At 21.7% G+C, this 25653-nt stretch overlaps 1 protein-coding gene across 2 annotated transcripts in view; it reads left to right on the forward strand.

Annotated features, from left to right (window-relative positions):
* The first annotated feature begins 476 nt into the window (after nucleotides 1-476).
* LOC109600481 (GATA-binding factor A-like) overlaps nucleotides 477-25653 on the forward strand; it is a 100430-nt gene continuing 75253 nt past the window's right edge. For both annotated transcript variants that reach the window (XM_049966614.1, XM_049966616.1), the window contains exon 1: nucleotides 477-770. The gene's annotated coding sequence lies outside the window, so the exon portion shown is untranslated. The remainder of the gene's footprint in view (nucleotides 771-25653) is intronic.

Consider the following 25653-nt stretch of genomic DNA (forward strand, 5'->3'; position numbering starts at 1 on the left):
ATTTGAATAATAAAACAAATTGATTCTATGTATGATTAATTTATTTTGTCATAATTATTTTTTTTTTCATATAGGAAGACTCCAAATAAAGAATAACAAAATTACATATAGTGTTAATAAATTTATTTATTGTGAAATACATAACAATTTATCAGTTCTAATTTAACAATTTTAAAAATTTTTGTTTTAAAAAACTTAGCCTGAATATTTTAATATTATTATTATTATTATTAAAATAAATTAATTTTGAAATAATACAAAATATATAATTTTCTATTGATACGCTGAGAATGTATCTTAAAAAAAAATATTTTTTTATGTTTTGCAATTATTTTTTTTTATAAAATTTTATAGTCACTTTTCTTCACATTAGAAAAACCACGTAAAATACCACTGCCACTATTTAACCACTTAAATGGTCGTGTCCGTTGTGTTTCCCATGTAAATTTCCACCCCTTCGTAAACTATTTATAACATTGCAACATCGCGATATATTGACCCCCACTAGACGCGAAATGGGCGGCGCCACCTTCCTGCAAACTCGCAGTGCGTTTAATCGGATACCAGTGAGCGCTGACAGCTTTCAAAGTTCCCCGTGAAAAACGCAGTTCGCATCCTCCACACACCGCCAGACCGTTTTCAATTCCGTTTTTACGTACGAGTTTATCGGCCCGGACTCCTGGTGCCAGTTTATCCTCCGCATCTCCGTTTCGGTGGTTTTTGTGTGCCCGTGCACCTGGGACCATGTTCTGAATCATCCTGGCGAGGGGGTGAGTTCATTCTGTTTGTTTATTAATACATGTCGAAGCCTGCTTTCGAAAAGGGTAGGGATGATATTGGAGAAGAGTGGGGTGGAAATGTTTTTTTTTTTTTGATTTTGACGAGGATGCTTCTGAAGGAACTTGAGTTAGGGCATTAGTCACTTAGTTATTACTATATTTCATATTTAGACATTATATTAATCGCTTTGGATAATACTTTTTTATTATTATTTTGATTTTAACACATTCAACAAAGATTTCTATTAATTTTTATAATATTTACTAAGTTTCAGTAAAACATGTTTAATAAAATGATTAATTCTTCTCACATTTCAATATAAATTTCCAAAATTTGATTTCATTAATGGACTGAGTTAATTCTGTTGGTTTAATAATACATGTTGAAGCTGGCTTCCAAAAAGGGTAGGGATAGAACTAGAGAAAAGTGGAATGCCAATGTTTTTCTTTTTTTTGATGATGCATTTGGATGAGCATCACTTCATTAATAAGTTCTTATTTAATTAATAAGTTGTTACACTGGATATTAATTAATTACTTTGTATTATATTTTTATTTATAATTTTGTTGTTGACACATTACACAATGATTTTTATTTATTTTTATGATATTAACTAAGTTTAAGATAAGTTAAAACATGTCTTTTATCACATGTCAAAAAATAAATTTCCTAAAATGAGATGTGTTATTTCTGTTGTTTTAAAAAATAAAATCCTTCAACCAGCTTCAACATGTATAATAAAATATCCCAAAAATTGTAGGGACGAGATTAGAGAAGAGCGGGATGGCAATATTTTTATGATGTATGTATTAATAAATTCAAAATTGCTAATAAATCGATGACTATACAATAATTCTTCAAATTTTGTTTCAACAAAAGGGGTGAATTAATTTCGTTTTAATAATTGGCTTTTAAAAATGTGTGATTATGATACTGGGGGAGAATGAAGGGGTTTCTTTTCTATATTGATGATAATTTTATATTTAACAGGTAAATTTATTAAATTTGAGTTCATTTAATTATGTATATTTAATATCAACATATAACAATTTAAAAAGGGTGGGGATTAGATTGAAAGAGAGTGGGGTGACAATGTATTTTCTATGTTGTTGATGATTCATTTGAATGAGCATGGCTTGGGCCATTAATTACTCAAATTAGCACTAAAAATGGCATATTTTGAAATATTTTTCTAGGAAATAGGCATTAAATGCTTGGGGTTTTACAAGGATTCATGCTTCAGGGCATCTATTTAATAATTAACTAATATTATTAACTGTTATTAATTTTTTTAAAACAATTAAGTGCAATTTATAAAACAAACAATATTAACCTTGTAATAATTCTCTAATTAATTATTAAAAAGAGTTGATTATAAATTCAATAATTTTTCAAATTATTAATTTTATACTTATGTTTTAAAATATTTTTACACATTGACAAAGATTAATTTAAATATTTAAAATTCAATTTACATTTTTTTCTTATAATTGCATAATACTTAAAAACAAAAAATAATGATTTGATTGTTTAATTAACAATTTATTTAATTTTAATAATTGAGTAATAATTTGTGTGACTCAAACAAACATTTGTTTAATAAATAACTAATAAATTAGTAACAATTTATATATAATTTTTGTAAAATTGATTATTTAATCATTGTTATCATATTTCTGTCAATTCGTATTATTATTAGATTACGTCTTTACTAATTTTGAACAGGATGCATTAAATCACCTTTTTGATGAAGAATTATTTGTCTATAAATGTTACTTGACTAATTAGTTGGTGATATATTATTACATTTTTTTGTTATTTTTAAAAGAATATAATAATTTAATTTTTTAATTATGTATTATTTCTCATAAACATGCCATTTTATTAATGTATTAATATGTTAGCCTATTTTTATACATATATTTAAATTTATGCCTATTTATGCTTAAAATTTAATTGTTACTTATATAATAAATTAATTATTTTGAACTATGTTTTTAAATTACTATTTAGAATTTGATGAATCATTATCTCAAAAAATTAAGGAGCCCATTTTTCCTACAATTTATCTAAAATTAATTATTAATTGATTAATACGTTGATGATTTCAGTCTATGTTAAGCTATCTATTAAAAATGTGTGACAAATGACTAATAAATTAACCATTTTTTTACATGTTTGACAGAAAATATATTATTTCATGCTAGTTAAAAAATTAATGAAATGGAAAGTGAGTATTTTATTCTTGACACGATTTTTGATTTGGTTACTTATTTGACAAATTTATATTAATATTAAATTTTCATTATTGTTTTGTTAAATATTCTATCAAAATATGATTACATAAACATAAAATGTAATCCTAAATATTCAAGTCAAAACTAATAAAGTGGAAAATGAGTATTATATTCTTGACACTATATTTTATTTGATTACTAATGATTACATTTTTGTTTATACAATCATTTTCTGACAAAATATTTGACAAACTTATAATGATATTAAATTTTCATTATTGTTTTGTTAAATAGTCATCAATAAATGATTACATAAACATAAAATGTAATCCTAGGTATTCAAAACTAATGAAATGATTATTATGAGTAAGTGACAAAAGAGAATGAAATTGATTCTTTTTTACTTGTTTGATAAAAAAATATATATTATTTCCATGATAGAAAATTAATGAAATGGAAAGTGGGTATTTTATTTCTGTTACGATATTTGACTTGAATACTTACTTACTTGATTACAATTTTTTAATCATTTTCTGATAAATTATTTGACAAAGAGATGATGAGATCAAATTTTCATTATTTTAGCAAATATTATTACAAAAACATAAAATGTTTTCAATATTCAAGTCAAATTGAAATGGAAAGTGAGTACTTTATTCTTGACACGAAGTTTGATTTGAATACTTATGATTACATTTTTGTTTATGTAATCATTTTCTGATAGAATATTTGGCAAATTTATAGTGATATTTATTATATGGTTTTACTAAATAGTCGTCAGAAATGATTACATAAACATAAAAAAAATATAATCCAAGTATTCAAAACCAATGAAATGTAAAATGAGTATTTTACCTTGTTACAATGTTTGACTTGAACATTTAGGATTACATTTCTAGTTTTGTAATCATATTATTACAGAATATTTGACAAATGAACAATGAAATTAAATTTTCATTATTATTGTGTCAAACAAATATTCTTTTAAAAAGTATTTGAATAAAAATTAATAAAATGGAAAGTATTTTATTCTGGTCACGATGTTTGACTTGAATGCATAGAGAATGCATTTTCTGACAGAATATTTGACTAATAGATAACGTGGGAATAAATTTTTCATATTAATGAAGTGAATCAACCATTATTTCAATAATTGTTGTTGTTGTTAACCACTGTATTCCTGTAATCATTTCTTTAACACAATTAGTTAATTTATTAGGAAGCTGTTTACTTTTTTATTATTAAATTGACGTAATTCCTAATACAAGGGACTTTTATGTAGATTACAAATTGAAATTCATTGTCATATTGACACGTAAATTAATGATTTTACTTCAATTTTATAAAAACAATGCGATTGATGTATGATTTTATGCTGATATCATTACTTAAATGCTCAAGATGACTTTTTTTAGTGCACTTAAACACATTTATATTTATATTTACATCAATTAGCATAAAACATTAGTTTCATGAAACTGACCATTTATAGATTATACGTGCAACATGAATAATGTAACAAATCCAAAGTTATGGCAGAAATTAATTGCGGACAAAGTAAATACGGTAGTTAATTAATAGTAATAAAGGAATTGTTAATTGTCAATGTTTTGTACCGGCAAACGATTTTAATTGTTTCCGATAACAACGTTAGGGTACTATATCGTTTTTCTTATAGAAAAATTACGTTTTCCATTGTGAAACTATCGGAAACTCGTTATCGCATGGAAATACTAGAACTGTTATCGTCTGTTATTGTTAACAATGCTTCGGTCGTTGATAATACAATGCAAAAGACGGTTTTTAGTTATATTAGTTAGTTAGAAATAAACAAACATGTCACGCAAATAATATATTTGCTTTTTTTGTTTTTCAAATTGTTGTATAATTTTCGATAATAGGCTTAAAATAACTTTTTCCTTAAACCACTTAATTTAATCGTTAAACTGTTAAAGGTAATTAAGTAATTATAATTTTTAAGAATTTTATTTTGTCCACTTGTCGAAAATTAAAATATAAATGACTGATAATTAATTATAAAATTGATAATATCAATGATTTTATATTATACTATTAGTACCCAGTAAGAGACATTTAATTACCTTATTTACTAATTATTTACTTGATAATTGATAAAATAATTTAAATGTTTATGTGAAAAAATCTAATTTCTAATTTAATAATTAATTTCAATATTTATAGCATATAGACAAAAAAGTGAATTAGTTTTAACAATACTGAAATTTAAATAAATATTAAATATCTAAAAATATGTAATGTACTACCTAATAGAAAAATGTTTTAATAGAATTTTACCACATTATACACATCTATTTAATAAATTAATTGAGTAAATAATATTCACATTGAAAAATAATATAAATAAATATTTAATAACTGATAATTAAATAACAAATAATGATAAATTTTATAATAAATTTATTATACCCAGAAAAAGTTTTATAAATTATTACCATATTTATAGCTAATTTAAATACATATATTACAATACTTTTCACATTGAAAAAATCTCTTTACTAATAATTTAATAATTAATTTCAATAGTTCTAGACAAATAAAATAAAGTAAAGATGATTTAACTATTTATCTTGATAAATATATTTTTAATTATATTTTATTAATATAGTAAATTTAAAACTAAATTTTAATTAATTGATAGAAAGATATATTTTTGTAAATTATTACCAAATTATACACATTATCTATTTTATAACTGAATAAACAATTTAAATATTTTTGTCTTTGAAAAAATTTTAAAAGTATTCCCTCATTTAATTTAATAATTAATTGCAATATTTCTAAATATATTAATTAATAATTTACCTGGATAAATACATTTTTAGTTTTATTTTATTATTAAAATTAATTCTTTTTAGTAAATAATTAAAATAATTTTCACGTAGAAAAAATTTAAAAAAAAATCCTCTAATTGATTTATAATTTAATAATTAATTTCAATATTTATAGGCATAATAAACTGAAGATGAATTAACAATTTGTGTTGATAAATGTATTTTTAATTTCATTTTATTAATATCAGATATTTAAAAATTATATATTAAACAACTGATTTAATTAACAATTTAATAATGATAAAACTTGTAGTACCCTATTAATACCCAGAAAAGAAATACTTCTGTAAATTATTTCCAGTTTTCTCATTAAAAAAATCCTAAAAATACTCTTTCTAATTGAATAATAATTTAATTTCAGTATTTCTAGACAAATAAAAAAAAATAAAGATGATTTAACTATTTATCTTGATAAATACATTTTTAAGAACATTTTGTTTAATTTAGAAATAAATATCAAAGAATTGATAATTAATTAACAAACTACTAATGATTAAAATTTATAATATAGAAATAATAATAATAGCAAAGAAATATTTTTGTAAATAAAATGAAACAAAAAATATATTTATTGAGATAAATTGTTAATTCATCCTTATTTTTTTATTTGTATAGAAATATTGAAATTAATTATTAAATTATAGGATAATTAGAGATATTTTTAATTTTTTTTTCAACTTACACAGTTATAAAATAGATAATGTGCATAATTTAGCAATTTACAAAAATATTTCTTTGCTAAGTAGTATTAGTAGATTATAAATTTTAATCATTATTAGTTTGTTAATTAATTATCAATTCTTTAATATCAGAAAATTAAAAATATTCAATAACTGATAATTAACAAATGATGAAAGCCAAGAAATACTTTGTAAATTACTTCAAAATTATGTTCATTATATTTTTTATTTTTTTGAGTAAATAATTTAAATAGTTTTCACATTGAAAAATTATTAAAGTATTTTCTACCGTTGATTTATAATTTTCTAGACATAAAAATATGAAGATGATTTAACAAATTATCTTCATAAATATAATTTTAATATTATTATTAATAATAATTATATTATATTATTAATATTAGATATTTAAAATATATATTAAACATGTGATAATTAATTAACAAATATTTTAGTAAATTATTTACAAAATATGCATATTATTTATTTTATAAATCAGTAAATGATTTAAAAATTTTTCACATTGAAAAAATTTTAAAAATATTCGTTCCAATTTATTTATAATTTAATAAATTATTTCAATATTTCTAGACATATAAAAAAAAGATTTAATTAATAATTCGTGTTGATAAATATATCAGATATTTAAAGTATTTTATTAAATAATTGCGAATTAATTAATGCATTTAATGATAAACTTTATAATACACTATTAATATCCAGTAAAGAAATATATTTCCAAATAATGCATTTTTTATGTTTCATTATTGAGTAAATAATTCAAATATATTTTACATTGAAACATTTTTAAAAATATTCTTCCCAATTGACTCATAGTTTAAAAATTAATTTCAATATCTTTAGACAAATAAAATATGAAGATGAATTAACAACTCTTCTTTTAATTTTATTTTATTATATAATTTATTTAAAATAATATATTAAATTACTGATTATTAATTAAATTTATACTACACTATTAATACCAAAGAAAGAAATATTTTTGTAAATTATTTAGAGATTATGTACATTATTTTATAAGTGAGTAAACAATTTAGACATTTTTCACATTAAAAAAAAATAATATTCTTTCCAATTTACTTATATAGTAATGAATTTCAATATTTATAGACATATAAAAAGTAAAGATGAATTAGCAATTTGTCTCGATAAATATATTTCTAATTTTATTTTATTTTATATATACATACATACATATATATATATATATATATATATATATATATGTATGTATGTATGTATATATTTATATATATATATATATATATATATATATACATATATGATTAAAATATAATTATGCTTATTATATATTTTATAATTGAATTAATAATTTAAATATTTTTCACATTCAAAATATTTTAATATTCTATCTAATTCTATTCCTATATATATATATATATATATATATATATATATATATATATATATATATATATATATAGGAAAAAGGCCGAAGTAAGAACGAAGATTGAAAAATAAATATTATATGACTCATAATTAATTAACAAACTAATTAATGATAATGTTTATTATACAGAGTTGAAAGTAATAATATTGTAAAGTAATGAAATACTAATATTTATTTTCAGCATATTTAGTGTATTTTATAAATTGTTTAAAAATTTTTCACATTAAAAAGATTTTCTGATTAATTAACAAAAGAAAGATTAAATTAATAACACGTAAAGAAATATTTATATAATATACTCATTATAAATTTTATAACTGAGTAAATTGTATAAAAAATTATTTACATTGAAAGTATCCTAATATTTTTAAACGTAATAAAGATGAAAGAATTTAAAAAATAATCTGAATTAACAATTTGTCTTGAGAAATACCTTAAAGCATAATTTTTATTAAAACTTATAAAATCTAAATAAAATTTATAACCTTATAATTTGGCTTAATGAATTCTAAAACATAAAAAATAATATTTATATAGAATATGAAACGAATGTTTCGGAAATGAACGTAAAAATAAATTAACCTTATCGCTCAGTATTTAGAACGATTGTTATTTTACGACTCCAATAAAAACATACTAAAAAATTTTCGTCTCCCATACCCCATGCACAAATCGAATCGAAATAAAGTTAAATGCGAACGGCAAAAATAAACTCTCTCATCACGTCAATAAAAAAAAAAAATAAACCGCAAATTAGGCCTAAGTGGGTAATTCGAGTCGTCGGACGTGTACAGAAATAACCGATATCCATTTGGCGACGGAAAACGATCGCACGGCCTTCGTTCACGGACACCTCGCCGTGTGTAACGGTGAACGGCGGCTTCGGACCCGGGTCCCGAGGAAGGCCACCTGAAAAACTGAAGTGAACCCTTCGCATCCGAAATCTTCCATCTATGCAGCATCCGACACATGTTCAGATCGTTATCGGGCATCGTGGCGATAAGATCTCCTAATTGTGTGTTTCGGTGGATGGTGGACGACGTTTGGCCGATATAAAAATTTGTATTTCACGTCGATCGGGCATTCTTTTCTTTGAATCGCTTCATTCACTCGATTTGTCATTTTGGTCTAGGTGTTAATCGATTTACCTTTATCTTTTCGCATACTTTCCGTTTTAGTAATTCAATTATTGGCGGTTTCTTAATCATATTTGTGATAAGATTTGTTTGATATGACTGATAAGATTTTAATTTTATAATTAATAGTAATTATTATTCCAAGTATTTAATAGTGTTTGAAGACTGTATAATTTTTTATTCTTTCTACTTGACTTTCTTATATACATTCTACGATAAAATCATATTTTAATAATATAATACAGTAACAAAATAATTTATATCGTAGTAATTAATTAAATTTGCTTTAATGAAATGCCTTAAATCTTGATTTTTGTAAAACAAATAGAAAAATTGTTTTTATAGCAAATCGCTAAAATCATTTTACATTTTTAATAAAAAATGATGTAATAACCATAAAAAACTATAAAAGTTAATGTTTTAATAAATAACATTAATCTATTATTTTGTTTTTTCAGAAAATAAACATTAAATATGTATATTTTACACTGTTATAGACTAATATTAAATTAAATTTATGTGACACGATTGTAGATTAATATTTTATATAATATTTTATTTATTAATAAAGTGGAAGAACAGAAATATTTTTTATAGTTTCAATTTTAAAAAATATAAATAATATCATTAATTTAGAATATTTTATTCATAAAATAAAAATTTACAATACTTTTTTTTTTTGATATACATAAAATAAAAATTCAGTGTATGTGACACTATTATATCAAATATAATATATATGATATATATATAATTTTATTTTATATAGTTTTATTTATAATACTGTATTTATTATTCATAAAATAAATACTGTTTATGTGACACTAGCAAAGTGTAATAATTTATACCAAATTTAGTTATTAATAAACTACATTAAGAAAAATATTTCTAATAAAATAGAAAAATTAAAAAAGTCTATATGATATTGAGAATTATCATTAATTTACAATATTTTTTTAATATTCATTAAATAAAAATTCAGTTTATTTGACATTACTATATAAATCATAGTTATTAATAAGAAAAATATTTTTAATAGAAATAAAAAAATATGATAAAAAAATTCTATAAAAGTTGAGAAAATATTAATTTATAATACTGTATTTATTATCCATAAAATGAAAATTCAGTTTATGTGACACTACTACAGAGTAATATTTTATACCAAATTTAGTTATTAATAAACTATAATAAAATTTGAAAAATATAATTAAAAATAAAATAAAATTTGATGTTAAAATAATGAGAAAACAATCATTAATTTATAATATTTTAATTGATATTCATAAATAAAAATTCTGTTTATGTGACATGTGAATATGTTTTTTTTTATACTTTTTTAATAAAATGTGAAAAATATAATTTATAATATTTTATTTGATATTCATACAAAAATCAGTTTATGTAACACTACCACAGAGGAATATTTTATATCAAATTAATAAAGTACCATTAGAAAAATTCGAATTTTTTACTTTTCCAATAAAATTTAAAAAATATAATTAAAAAAAAATTGATATTGAATCAATGAGAAAACAGACATTAATTTATAATATTCAATTTGACATACATAAAATAAAAAATCAGTTTATATGACACAACTTAAAAGAGATATTTTGTATCAAATTTAGTTATTAATAGTACTATAAAAAATATGTTTTTTTTTTAATTTTTCAACAAAATTTATAAAATATAATTAAATAAAAATAAATTTTGATGTTGTTGAAATAATGAGAAAACAATAATTAATTTATAATATTAGGAATATTTTTATTAAATTTAGTTAATTTTAAAGTACATTAATTTAAAAAATATAAATAAAAAAAATAAAATTTAATGTTGATTTGATTCATAAAATTAATATACAATTTAGTGTGATACTACTAAATTTAATTGTCTAGAAAGATATTGAGAGAAATATGATAAATATAATAAAACAATTTGTTGTCTTTGAAATAATGAGAAAACTATCATTAATTTATAATATTTAATTTGACATTTAAAATAAATTAGTTTATGTGACACTACTACAAAGAAATATTTTGTATCAAATTTAGTTATTAATAAAGTATTATAAGAAATTTATTACTTTTTTAAGTAAAATATAAAAAATATAATTAAAAAATACAATTGAATGTTGAAATAATGACAAATTTATTAATTAATAATAATATTTAATTTGATATTCATAAAATAAAAAGTCAGCTTATGTGACACTACTACAGAGAAATATTTTATATCAAATTTTGTGATTAATAAAGTACTACAAGGAAAATATGAATTTTTTACTTTTTCAATAATATTTAAATATATAGTTAAAAAAATTTGAAGAATATAATTAAAAAATATATAAATAAAAAAAAATTATGTTTAAATAAAGAGAAAACTAATCAATTTATAATATTTTAGTTGATATTCATAAAAAAATATTCAATTTATGTGACACTACTATTAAAGGAGTATTTTATATCAAATTTAGTTAATAAAATTTGAAGAATATAAATAAAAATATAAATAAATAAAAGTTGATGTCGTTGAATCATTAATTCATAATATTTTTATTTGATATTCATAAAAAATATTCAGTTTATGTGGCACTACTACAGAGGAATATTTTATACTAAATTTGGTTATTAATAAAGTACATTATGAAAATATGAATTTTTTACTTTTTTAATAAAATTGGAAGAATATAATTAAAATAAATAAATAAAAATTGAAATAATGAGAAAACTATAAATAATTAATATTTTATTTATTATTCATAAAATAAAAATTTAATTTATGTGACATTACTACAGGGGAATATTTTGTATCAAATTTAATATTATTATTGATAAAGAATATTAAGGAAAATATGATTTTATTATTTTTTTAATAAAAAATTAAAAAATATATTAAAAAAAAATAAAATAAAAATTGAAGTCATTGAAATACTGATTAATAAATAATAATAATTTATAATGTTTTGTTTTGTATGTAACTTAATAAAAGTAGATTAAGAAAATTTCTTTTTCCAAAAAATACAATTTATTACGGACTGTTTTTAATAATCAAATATTTAATTGTTTTAGTATTAAAATAATTTAAGTGTAAAATTATTTTATGAAAGTTAAAAAATATAAAACAACAAACAATGAACAAAAAAAATATATATTCATTTTCTTTAGTATATGATTTGAAACGAAAATATCTAAACATAAATCCACTCCATTCAATAAATATTTTTATTTAATTAAATAACCGAAAGCCATTGTCAGTTTGCATATCTCCAAAAATTGATTAATAACCCGACTGTTAATCAAAAACATCAGGTGGTGCAACCGGATGCCGAAAAAACACACCTCCAAGCAACAACACGTCATACACCAATCCAGAAAAGTAAAAAAAAGGCCGCGTAGAAAGTCGCGAACTATTCCATATCTCCAAACCACTATCTGTCTGCATAAATTCAGCTTATCATCGCGGAAATGTAAGTAGAAACGGTAGGTTTTAATCAATTACGTCGACTAAATGGGTCGGCGTTTGTTATGGGGGTTATTTCCACCGTATTCGAATGAAATTTATTCTAATTGGCGGCATTAATTGTTTTCAATATTGTCGGAGTGCGGCCTTGGAACGAATGTTTTCGCCTTGTAAATAATGGACAATTAGGTTTTACATTGTTCAATGTGTAACGAATGCAAAGCCGTCGACGGACGTATTGTTTAGGAATCTATGACACGCGTTTTCAATGTGGGCCAAACCTGGAGACCACAACGGTCGATTAGGCGGGGAACTTTTGCGAATATTCAAATAGTTTGCCAACCATTAATTTGGTAAAACTAAAGGTGAATGTTGTTTAGTTTTTATGACCCACACGTGTGTGTGTGTGAGAGAAATTACTTTAGATTTAAAGTTAAGAGCTGACATATACAGAGTTGGTCGAAGGTATGGAATAAATTTTAATTTATTATTTAATTTCATTAAGTTTATTTGTATATTTTTTCTTACCGAATGGAAACAATAACTATATACATAAAAATGTGTTTTTTTTAAAAAAAAAATGAATTTTCCCCTAAAATACATCAACAAAATGACACAATCCCCTGATTTCTAATTTTCTGATTTCTGATTTCGTCTATTATTAATTTATATTTTATTTGATATTTATAAAATAAAAATTTAGTTTATGTGACACTAATACAAAGGAGTATTTTTTATAAAATTTAGTTAATAAAATTTGAAGAATATAATTAAAAAATAAATAAATAAAAGTTGATGTCGTTGAAATAATGAGAAAATTATCATTAATTTATAATATTTTATTTGGTATTCATAAAAAATATTCATAAAAATAGTCTATAACTTTTACAATATTTTTTTAATATTCATAAAATAAAAATTCAGTTTATTTGACATTACTATATAAAATATAGTTATTAATAAGAAACATATTTTTAATAAAAATAGAAAAATATGATTAAAAAATTCTATAAAAGTTGAGAAAATATTAACTTATAATACTGTATTTATTATCCATAAAATAAAAATTCAGTTTATGTGACACTACTACAGAGGAATATTTTATTCTAAATTTAGTTATTAATAAAGTACATTATGAAAATTTGAATTTTTTACTTTTTTAATAAAGTTGGAAGAATATAATTAAAATAAATAATTTGATTTCTGATTTCTGATTTCTGATTTCTGATTTCTGATTTCTGATTTCTGATTTCTGATTTCTGATTTCTGATTTCTGATTTCTGATTTCTGATTTCTGATTTCTGATTTCTGATTTCTGATTTCTGATTTCTGATTTCTGATTTCTGATTTCTGATTTCTGATTTCTGATTTCTGATTTCTGATTTCTGATTTCTGATTTCTGATTTCTGATTTCTGATTTCTGATTTCTGATTTCTGATTTCTGATTTCTGATTTCTGATTTCTGATTTCTGATTTCTGATTTCTGATTTCTGATTTCTGATTTCTGATTTCTGATTTCTGATTTCTGATTTCTGATTTCTGATTTCTGATTTCTGATTTCTGATTTCTGATTTCTGATTTCTGATTTCTGATTTCTGATTTCTGATTTCTGATTTCTGATTTCTGATTTCTGATTTCTGATTTCTGATTTCTGATTTCTGATTTCTGATTTCTGATTTCTGATTTCTGATTTCTGATTTCTGATTTCTGATTTCTGATTTCTGATTTCTGATTTCTGATTTCTGATTTCTGATTTCTGATTTCTGATTTCTGATTTCTGATTTCTGATTTCTGATTTCTGATTTCTGATTTCTGATTTCTGATTTCTGATTTCTGATTTCTGATTTCTGATTTCTGATTTCTGATTTCTGATTTCTGATTTCTGATTTCTGATTTCTGATTTCTGATTTCTGATTTCTGATTTCTGATTTCTGATTTCTGATTTCTGATTTCTGATTTCTGATTTCTGATTTCTGATTTCTGATTTCTGATTTCTGATTTCTGATTTCTGATTTCTGATTTCTGATTTCTGATTTCTGATTTCTGATTTCTGATTTCTGATTTCTGATTTCTGATTTCTGATTTCTGATTTCTGATTTCTGATTTATTTATATAAATATAAAATAAAATTGAAATATACTTGTCCACCTTCTAAACATCAGTTGTATTTTGACAAAAAACAGTTCCATACTTTTGACAACCACTGTTTACGGCTGGAAATATTCAAAGAGGCCCTAATTAACAAATTAAAAATGTAATTGACCTTTTTAAAATTAGTGTCGACACTAATGAATATGAAAGTAACAGTCGGGAATTCTCACCAACCGATTTATAAGAGCTTTTTATTTTTTTTTCCTTCCTTCGTTCTCCCTTAGCTTCGCAGCACTTCAACATATTTTAGTGGTTTTTAAGTGCCCGATTCAGAGTGTGTGTGTAGCGTAGCATTGACGACACATATAAATTAAACGTTCTGTTTTATTTCCAACAAACTAATTTTATTTACTTTACGATTATTCCGTGTGCATTAAAAAAAAAAAAACAATTAAAAAAATGCAGGGGTGTACTTGAAGCGAACAGGTCCCGGACGACGTTAGAGGACGAGATGTGCCGTTAGTAATGGCCAATTTCGCCTACAGATCTCCGCACTCGAAAACCGGTAGAAAAATTTTAATCGTACGTTTGAACCCATTCAATTTGGGAAACAAATCGATTTATTAAGTGGAAACGATGAAGAATTCCCAATTACACGTGTCGATAAATTAAAATGAAACGTCTAATCTGTTTTAGATTTTTTTCTCGTCCGGATTATATTTACAAGCCATAAAATTGTTTTCCAGATGTTCCGGCCATGCAAAACGTGGCAAAAACTTTTATCAATATCGAATGTTTTATCAGCTAAAACGATTGACGCGAATCGTTATCTGTGATTAATTGGTGTCAATCGCATAAAACGTCGGTTTTTATGTAGACATGTATATCTTATAGATAAATAGTTAAAAATGTTGCTAATTAAGTTGGCTTATAAAGATTTCAAGATCGATCTTCGTAAAAATATATTTTTTTGATTTATTGAAGAGTTATATCAAAGTGCGTAACGGGGGCATTAAATTCAATTTGTGTGCTGCTTTAAAAAATATTAATTACTTTTTTGTATGACAAAAAAAAGTTTGGAGTGATATTTAAATATACAGAAAATTTAATGGGTCTTGGTGAATAATTCGGCAGTAAATTTCCAAATTATAACATTAATTCGACTTTATTTAAATAAATTCTGCGTTGTTAAACGACTAATGTGCGTGGCCTTGCTGAAATATTACAACAATGTTGCGTGAACAAAAACTCACATTTCTATTATTATATTAAATTTGTAGATAAAATATTTACCAATATATAATAGAAATATTTTAAATATTAAATAATTTTTTTTAAGTTATTACATAATAATTCTTCCAAATGGGGATTCCCCCAATTACACAAGAGCATAAAATGTATAAAATTATAGAAATAAAACAATATTACTAAATTATTTAATTAACAATCCAATATTAGAATGTATAAAGCAAATTTTATTCATACAAAAATATACAGGTTTTTTTATATTATGGCAAAGAATTTATAAAAATAAATTTGGATCCAATTAAACATCACAAACAATTTTATTCTTATTCTGATTTTTTACCATTACGTCAAATTATTACAAGAAAATTTATTAATATTTACTAAAAATGGTAATAGATTCTTCCTAAAATCAAATTAGGGAATCCCTCTAATTATAGAAGAAGATAAAATGCGTTAAATTACAAAAATATAAAAATAAAACCACACCACTAATAAATTTAATTAAAAATCCAACTTAAAATGTACAGAATAAATTTTATTCGTAACAAAAATACTGATTTTTTTATCAATATTATGTCAAATTAATCATAAAAATAAATTTTGGACCGTTTTAAATATAACAAACAATAAGAGAATTTATTAATATTTACATGTAAGCAATGGTGTGGTGTTCCTAAAAATAAATTACTCATTTTTCTCAGAAGGGGATTCCCCCTAATTACAGGAGAACATAAAATGCATTAAATTACTAATATATAGAAACAAAATCATACTACAAATTTATTTAATTAAAAATCAAATAATACAATGTACAAATTAAATTTTATTCTTATTATAAATACTGATTTTTTACCATCACGTCAAATTATTTAAAAAAATAAATTTGGGGTCTTTTAAATGTAAGAAACAACAAGAAAATTTATTAATATTTACTAAAAATGGTAATAGATTCTTCCTAAAATCAAATTAGGGAATCCCTCTAATTATAGAAGAAGATAAAATGCATTAAATTACAAAAACATAAAAATAAAACCACACCACTAAAAAATTTAATTAAAATAGCAACTTAAAATGTACAAAATAAATTTTATTCGTAACAAAAATACTGATTTTTTTATCAAAATTATGTCAAATTAATTATAAAAATAAATTTTGGACCGTTTTAAATATAACAAACAATAAGGGAATTTAATAATATTCACATGTAAGCAATGGTGTGGTGTTCCTAAAAATAAATTACTCATTTTTCTCAGAAGGGGATTCCCTCTAATTACAGGAGAACATAAAATGCATTAAATTACTAATATATAGAAACAAAATCATACTACAAATTTATTTAATTAAAAATCAAATAATACAATGTACAAATTAAATTTTATTCTTATTATAAATACTGATTTTTTACCATCACGTCAATTTATTTATAAAAATAAATTTGGAGTGTTTTAAATGTAAGAAACAACAGAAAATTTATTAATATTTACTAAAAATGGTAATAAATTCTTCTTAAAATCAAATTAGGAAATCCCTCTAATTATAGAAGAAGATAAAATGCATTAAATTATAAAAATATAGAAATAAAACCACACCACTAATAAATTTAATTTAAATTGCAACTTAAAATGTACAGAATAAATTTTATTCGTAACAAAAATACTGATTTTTTTATCAAAATTATGTCAAATTAATTATAAAAATAAATTTTGGACCGTTTTAAATGTAACAAACAATAAGGAAATTTAATAATATTCACATGTAAGCAATGGTGTGGTGTTCCTAAAAATAAATTACTCATTTTTCTCAGAAGGGGATTCCCTCTAATTACAGGAGAACATAAAATGCATTAAATTACTAATATATAGAAACAAAATCATACTACAAATTTATTTAATTAAAAATCAAATAATACAATGTACAAATTAAATTTTATTCTTATTATAAATACTGATTTTTTACCATCACGTCAATTTATTTATAAAAATAAATTTGGAGTGTTTTAAATGTAAGAAACAACAGAAAATTTATTAATATTTACTAAAAATGGTAATAAATTCTTCTTAAAATCAAATTAGGAAATCCCTCTAATTACAGAAGAAGATAAAATGCATTAAATTATAAAAATATAGAAATAAAACCACACCACTAATAAATTTAATTTAAATTGCAACTTAAAATGTACAGAATAAATTTTATTCGTAACAAAAATACTGATTTTTTTATCAAAATTATGTCAAATTAATTATAAAAATAAATTTTGGACCGTTTTAAATATAACAAACAATAAGGAAATTTAATAATATTCACATGTAAGCAATGGTGTGGTGTTCCTAAAAATAAATTACTCATTTTTCTCAGAAGGGGATTCCCTCTAATTACAGGAGAACATAAAATGCATTAAATTACTAATATATAGAAACAAAATCATACTACAAATTTATTTAATTAAAAATCAAATAATACAATGTACAAATTAAATTTTATTCTTATTATAAATACTGATTTTTTACCATCACGTCAAATTATTTAAAAAAATAAATTTGGGGTCTTTTAAATGTAAGAAACAACAAGAAAATTTATTAATATTTACTAAAAATGGTAATAGATTCTTCCTAAAATCAAATTAGGGAATCCCTCTAATTATAGAAGAAGATAAAATGCATTAAATTACAAAAACATAAAAATAAAACCACACCACTAAAAAATTTAATTAAAATAGCAACTTAAAATGTACAAAATAAATTTTATTCGTAACAAAAATACTGATTTTTTTATCAAAATTATGTCAAATTAATTATAAAAATAAATTTTGGACCGTTTTAAATATAACAAACAATAAGGGAATTTAATAATATTCACATGTAAGCAATGGTGTGGTGTTCCTAAAAATAAATTACTCATTTTTCTCAGAAGGGGATTCCCTCTAATTACAGGAGAACATAAAATGCATTAAATTACTAATATATAGAAACAAAATCATACTACAAATTTATTTAATTAAAAATCAAATAATACAATGTACAAATTAAATTTTATTCTTATTATAAATACTGATTTTTTACCATCACGTCAATTTATTTATAAAAATAAATTTGGAGTGTTTTAAATGTAAGAAACAACAGAAAATTTATTAATATTTACTAAAAATGGTAATAAATTCTTCTTAAAATCAAATTAGGAAATCCCTCTAATTATAGAAGAAGATAAAATGCATTAAATTATAAAAATATAGAAATAAAACCACACCACTAATAAATTTAATTTAAATTGCAACTTAAAATGTACAGAATAAATTTTATTCGTAACAAAAATACTGATTTTTTTATCAAAATTATGTCAAATTAATTATAAAAATAAATTTTGGACCGTTTTAAATGTAACAAACAATAAGGAAATTTAATAATATTCACATGTAAGCAATGGTGTGGTGTTCCTAAAAATAAATTACTCATTTTTCTCAGAAGGGGATTCCCTCTAATTACAGGAGAACATAAAATGCATTAAATTACTAATATATAGAAACAAAATCATACTACAAATTTATTTAATTAAAAATCAAATAATACAATGTACAAATTAAATTTTATTCTTATTATAAATACTGATTTTTTACCATCACGTCAATTTATTTATAAAAATAAATTTGGAGTGTTTTAAATGTAAGAAACAACAGAAAATTTATTAATATTTACTAAAAATGGTAATAAATTCTTCTTAAAATCAAATTAGGAAATCCCTCTAATTATAGAAGAAGATAAAATGCATTAAATTATAAAAATATAGAAATAAAACCACACCACTAATAAATTTAATTTAAATTGCAACTTAAAATGTACAGAATAAATTTTATTCGTAACAAAAATACTGATTTTTTTATCAAAATTATGTCAAATTAATTATAAAAATAAATTTTGGACCGTTTTAAATATAACAAACAATAAGGAAATTTAATAATATTCACATGTAAGCAATGGTGTGGTGTTCCTAAAAATAAATTACTCATTTTTCTCAGAAGGGGATTCCCTCTAATTACAGGAGAACATAAAATGCATTAAATTACTAATATATAGAAACAAAATCATACTACAAATTTATTTAATTAAAAATCAAATAATACAATGTACAAATTAAATTTTATTCTTATTATAAATACTGATTTTTTACCATCACGTCAAATTATTTAAAAAAATAAATTTGGGGTCTTTTAAATGTAAGAAACAACAAGAAAATTTATTAATATTTACTAAAAATGGTAATAGATTCTTCCTAAAATCAAATTAGGGAATCCCTCTAATTATAGAAGAAGATAAAATGCATTAAATTACAAAAACATAAAAATAAAACCACACCACTAAAAAATTTAATTAAAATAGCAACTTAAAATGTACAAAATAAATTTTATTCGTAACAAAAATACTGATTTTTTTATCAAAATTATGTCAAATTAATTATAAAAATAAATTTTGGACCGTTTTAAATATAACAAACAATAAGGGAATTTAATAATATTCACATGTAAGCAATGGTGTGGTGTTCCTAAAAATAAATTACTCATTTTTCTCAGAAGGGGATTCCCTCTAATTACAGGAGAACATAAAATGCATTAAATTACTAATATATAGAAACAAAATCATACTACAAATTTATTTAATTAAAAATCAAATAATACAATGTACAAATTAAATTTTATTCTTATTATAAATACTGATTTTTTACCATCACGTCAAATTATTTAAAAAAATAAATTTGGGGTCTTTTAAATGTAAGAAACAACAAGAAAATTTATTAATATTTACTAAAAATGGTAATAGATTCTTCCTAAAATCAAATTAGGGAATCCCTCTAATTATAGAAGAAGATAAAATGCATTAAATTACAAAAACATAAAAATAAAACCACACCACTAAAAAATTTAATTAAAATAGCAACTTAAAATGTACAAAATAAATTTTATTCGTAACAAAAATACTGATTTTTTTATCAAAATTATGTCAAATTAATTATAAAAATAAATTTTGGACCGTTTTAAATATAACAAACAATAAGGGAATTTAATAATATTCACATGTAAGCAATGGTGTGGTGTTCCTAAAAATAAATTACTCATTTTTCTCAGAAGGGGATTCCCTCTAATTACAGGAGAACATAAAATGCATTAAATTACTAATATATAGAAACAAAATCATACTACAAATTTATTTAATTAAAAATCAAATAATACAATGTACAAATTAAATTTTATTCTTATTATAAATACTGATTTTTTACCATCACGTCAATTTATTTATAAAAATAAATTTGGAGTGTTTTAAATGTAAGAAACAACAGAAAATTTATTAATATTTACTAAAAATGGTAATAAATTCTTCTTAAAATCAAATTAGGAAATCCCTCTAATTATAGAAGAAGATAAAATGCATTAAATTATAAAAATATAGAAATAAAACCACACCACTAATAAATTTAATTTAAATTGCAACTTAAAATGTACAGAATAAATTTTATTCGTAACAAAAATACTGATTTTTTTATCAAAATTATGTCAAATTAATTATAAAAATAAATTTTGGACCGTTTTAAATGTAACAAACAATAAGGAAATTTAATAATATTCACATGTAAGCAATGGTGTGGTGTTCCTAAAAATAAATTACTCATTTTTCTCAGAAGGGGATTCCCTCTAATTACAGGAGAACATAAAATGCATTAAATTACTAATATATAGAAACAAAATCATACTACAAATTTATTTAATTAAAAATCAAATAATACAATGTACAAATTAAATTTTATTCTTATTATAAATACTGATTTTTTACCATCACGTCAAATTATTTAAAAAAATAAATTTGGGGTCTTTTAAATGTAAGAAACAACAAGAAAATTTATTAATATTTACTAAAAATGGTAATAGATTCTTCCTAAAATCAAATTAGGGAATCCCTCTAATTATAGAAGAAGATAAAATGCATTAAATTACAAAAACATAAAAATAAAACCACACCACTAATAAATTTAATTAAAAATCCAACTTAAAATGTACAGAATAAATTTTACTATTGATACTGATTTTTTATCAAAATTATGTCAAATTATTTATAAAAATAAACCGTTTTAAATATAAACAATAAGATACTTAAATTACTGATATATAGAAATAAAATCATACTACTAATTTATTTAATTAAAAATCTAATAAAACAATGTAAAATTGAATTTTATTCCTATGAAAAATATTGATTTTTTACCATTACGTCAAATTATTTATAAAAATTAAATTTGAGTATAACAAACAACAAAAAATTGTGATTCTCCTTAATTACAAGAGAAGATAAAATGCATTAAATTATAAATATATAGAAATAAAACCATACTACTAATTTATTTAATTAAAAATCTAATGATAAAATGTATAGAATATATTTTATTCATATCAAAAATACTGATTTTTTAACATTATTTATGAAAGTATATTTGGACCGTTTTAAATATAACAAACAACGAAAAAATTAAGTAATATTTATATGTATAAAATAGTGAGGAGATTCCCCTAAATTACAGAACAACATAAAATGCATAAAAATATAATATTAATATTTTTTAATTTTTCTTACAAAACTTAAAAATTCAAGAATATACGGGGTGTTCCATTGAAATTATATATATATTGAAAATAACAGAGTTGATATGACTTCCGGCGAAACCGGAAATGAAATTTTGTTCAGACCAAATTAGTAAAAATTCACTATAAGAAAAATTTCACCATGAAGTTTTAATAAAAAATTAAGGTGAATCACCTTATATATTTAATAATGCGTAGTAGTGTTTATTTAATTAATTAAATTTTATGTACCCATTGTATTCTTGTTTTCAACAAAATTGCATAATAAACTAATCTAATGTCAATTTTAAATTGATATAATTTGTGAACGTGCAAATTAATCAATAATTCGAAAATGCAAATAAATCTTCCCGTTCCCAAGAATATAATAATAAAAAAAAAATAACACTGCTTAGCATATTCCACGATACGACCGTGTTTCAGTGTCAGCGTAGAAAATGGTATAATGTATTTTACGTTCGATTTAAATTTTAAATTAGCCTCTATTAATCTTACACACAGAGTCCCGTATATAATTAAAACATTATAATTATAATTACGTCTTTTATGCCCGATAGAAAACTGTACGATGCGTTCAATTAATTATTCAATGTTATCGTCGACCGAATTCGATTTACATCGAATTGTTGAACTTGATCGGGTTCACTTCTGTTTCTGATTTTATATAGTTTTTTTGTTCGTAACGGAATTAATTAATTGTGGTAAAAAACAATAAATACAGTTTATTCCTAATCGTTATTGGTAATCTAATTTAAGACACTGTTGCTGGTTAATTGATTTATTATTTATTTGCCTATTTTTCTAATAAATATGCTAAACAATTTTTTCATTTAATTTATTCTTATTATTGTGTCATTCATCAATATCCTTCTGGTCACAATATACTGAATTTTTATTATTCTTATTATTTATTTATTTATTTTCAAAATCCTATAAATTGTGTTAATTTTTTAATGTCAACAAAATGCTGAACGAGAAGATTTAGTTGGAACGAACGAAGCACGCTTACATAAAAATATCGTACGAGCAAACCATAAAACGGTTCCGAATTAAAATTTTATGTCATTAATAAAATTAATTAATTCTGCATACGAAATCAATTCTGAGTAATTTACATGAACCAGAAAGAATTCCAAACGAACGTCCAAAAACTGAATAAATAAAATCACACTCGTTTTCTACCTATAATAAACATTTTTAGTTTACGCATTTTTGTTTTAATTTTTTTTTGTGGACTGAAATATTTTGAATTAATTTTAGTTTTAAATATTCACTAGTTAATTTGGTATAAAGTAAATGAGGTATTAAGATTGTTTTCTATGATGTTTTTTGTAGGAATATAGGTATTAATTAAATAATTAAGTTTTTTGTCCTTTCAAATGATCACAAGACCACCTTTTTTATTAATAAAGATAGTTGGTGTAGTGAGTGGGCAATTTTGGCTTTCTTCAAGTTTATGTCAATACAAGAATTTGACAACAATTTAAATGTTTTGTTTCTTTGAAAAGTTATCTTTTATCGATCTCAATCTATGTCGAATTTAATCATTATTAAAAAAAAAAATAGTTTTCTAATAGGTGGGCGTGTTTAGATTTAAAAAACTAAAACACAGAAAAAGCTATTTATATTTTTAAATAAAATAAAATAACATGAAATACTAGCACTAACAATAATTATTTTTATTTTTTAATTTACTTTTGATGTCTATGCCATAATTTCATTGCTACAGTCAGCAAATATTCTGAAAGTCTACAACCCTTATTCTCTGTTTTGGTCACAGCTGTGCGATTTGAATGATTTCAAATTTCATATTTGACAAATAATATGAATATGTATAAATTGACCTTTCTGGATGGTTTAGATATAGGATGTTACAAAGTACCAATAGAAAATGAAATTCAGTATCGAATGATGTGAAAATTTTATTATCGTTCCATTAAAATAAAAACTTATTGACATTTAAAATAATAAAAAAGTAAAAGGAAATACCAAACACCCTGTTTAATATTGTTGAATACTATTAATGGTTCCTAATAGGATACCCTTTACTTAACGAGTATGCCAAAATTGAACTTTTCAACATTACAGTTGTTGATAATACAGACATTTTAGTAGTTATCTCTAAAACACATTAAGATAGGAAAGAAATTCAAAATGTAAAAGGTCCAGAATTTTATGTGAAATTCAAAAAGCAAATCATATTTATAGTTGTCGATTATGCAAATATTTCAGTTTTTCAGTCTGTGTAAGAAATTTTTTGGAAAAATTTAAATATTCCAAGTATAAATGAAGATATAAAAATGATTCAAAAAGTAATGGGTCTATATTTTTGATAGAACTCAAAAATCAAATAATATTTTAGTTGGTCACTCTGTCTAAAAATATTTTTGGAAAAAATTAAATATCTTAAAAACAAATGAAGATAGGAAAATGAGTCAAAATTCATAATTTTATACAGAATTCAAAAGCCAAATAATATTTACAGTTGCTTAGAACGCAAATATTTTAGTTTATCGGTTTGTGTATACAATTTTTTGGAAAAATTTAAATACCTCAAAACAAATGAAGATAGGAAAATGAATCAAAAAGCCGTAAGTTCACAGTTTTAAGTATAATTCAAAAAACAAATAATATTTACAGTTGTTGATAATACAGACATTTCAGATAGTCAGTCTGTGATTAAAATTTTTTGGAAAAAATTAAGTAATTCAAAAACAAATGAAGATAGGAAAATAATTCAAAACGCAATTGATTCAGAATTTTATGCAGAATTCAAAAGCCAAATAATATTTACAGTTGCTGATAACTCAAACATTTTAGTTTACCAGTTTGTGTATAAAGTTTTTTAGAAAAATTTAAATACCTCAAAACAAATGAAGATAGAAAAATGAATCAAAAAGCTGTAAGTTCACAATTTTGAGTATAATACAAAAAACAAATAATATTTACAGTTGTTGACAATACAGACACTTCAGATACTTAGTCTGTGATTAAAATTTTTTGGAAAAAATTAAGTAATTCAAAAACAAATGAAGATAGGAAAATAATTCAAAACGCAATTGATTCAGAATTTAATGCAGAATGCAAAAGCC

The sequence above is a fragment of the Aethina tumida genome, chromosome 4 (genome assembly GCF_024364675.1).
Source record: "Aethina tumida isolate Nest 87 chromosome 4, icAetTumi1.1, whole genome shotgun sequence".
NCBI classification, from domain to species: Eukaryota; Metazoa; Arthropoda; class Insecta; order Coleoptera; family Nitidulidae; genus Aethina; species Aethina tumida.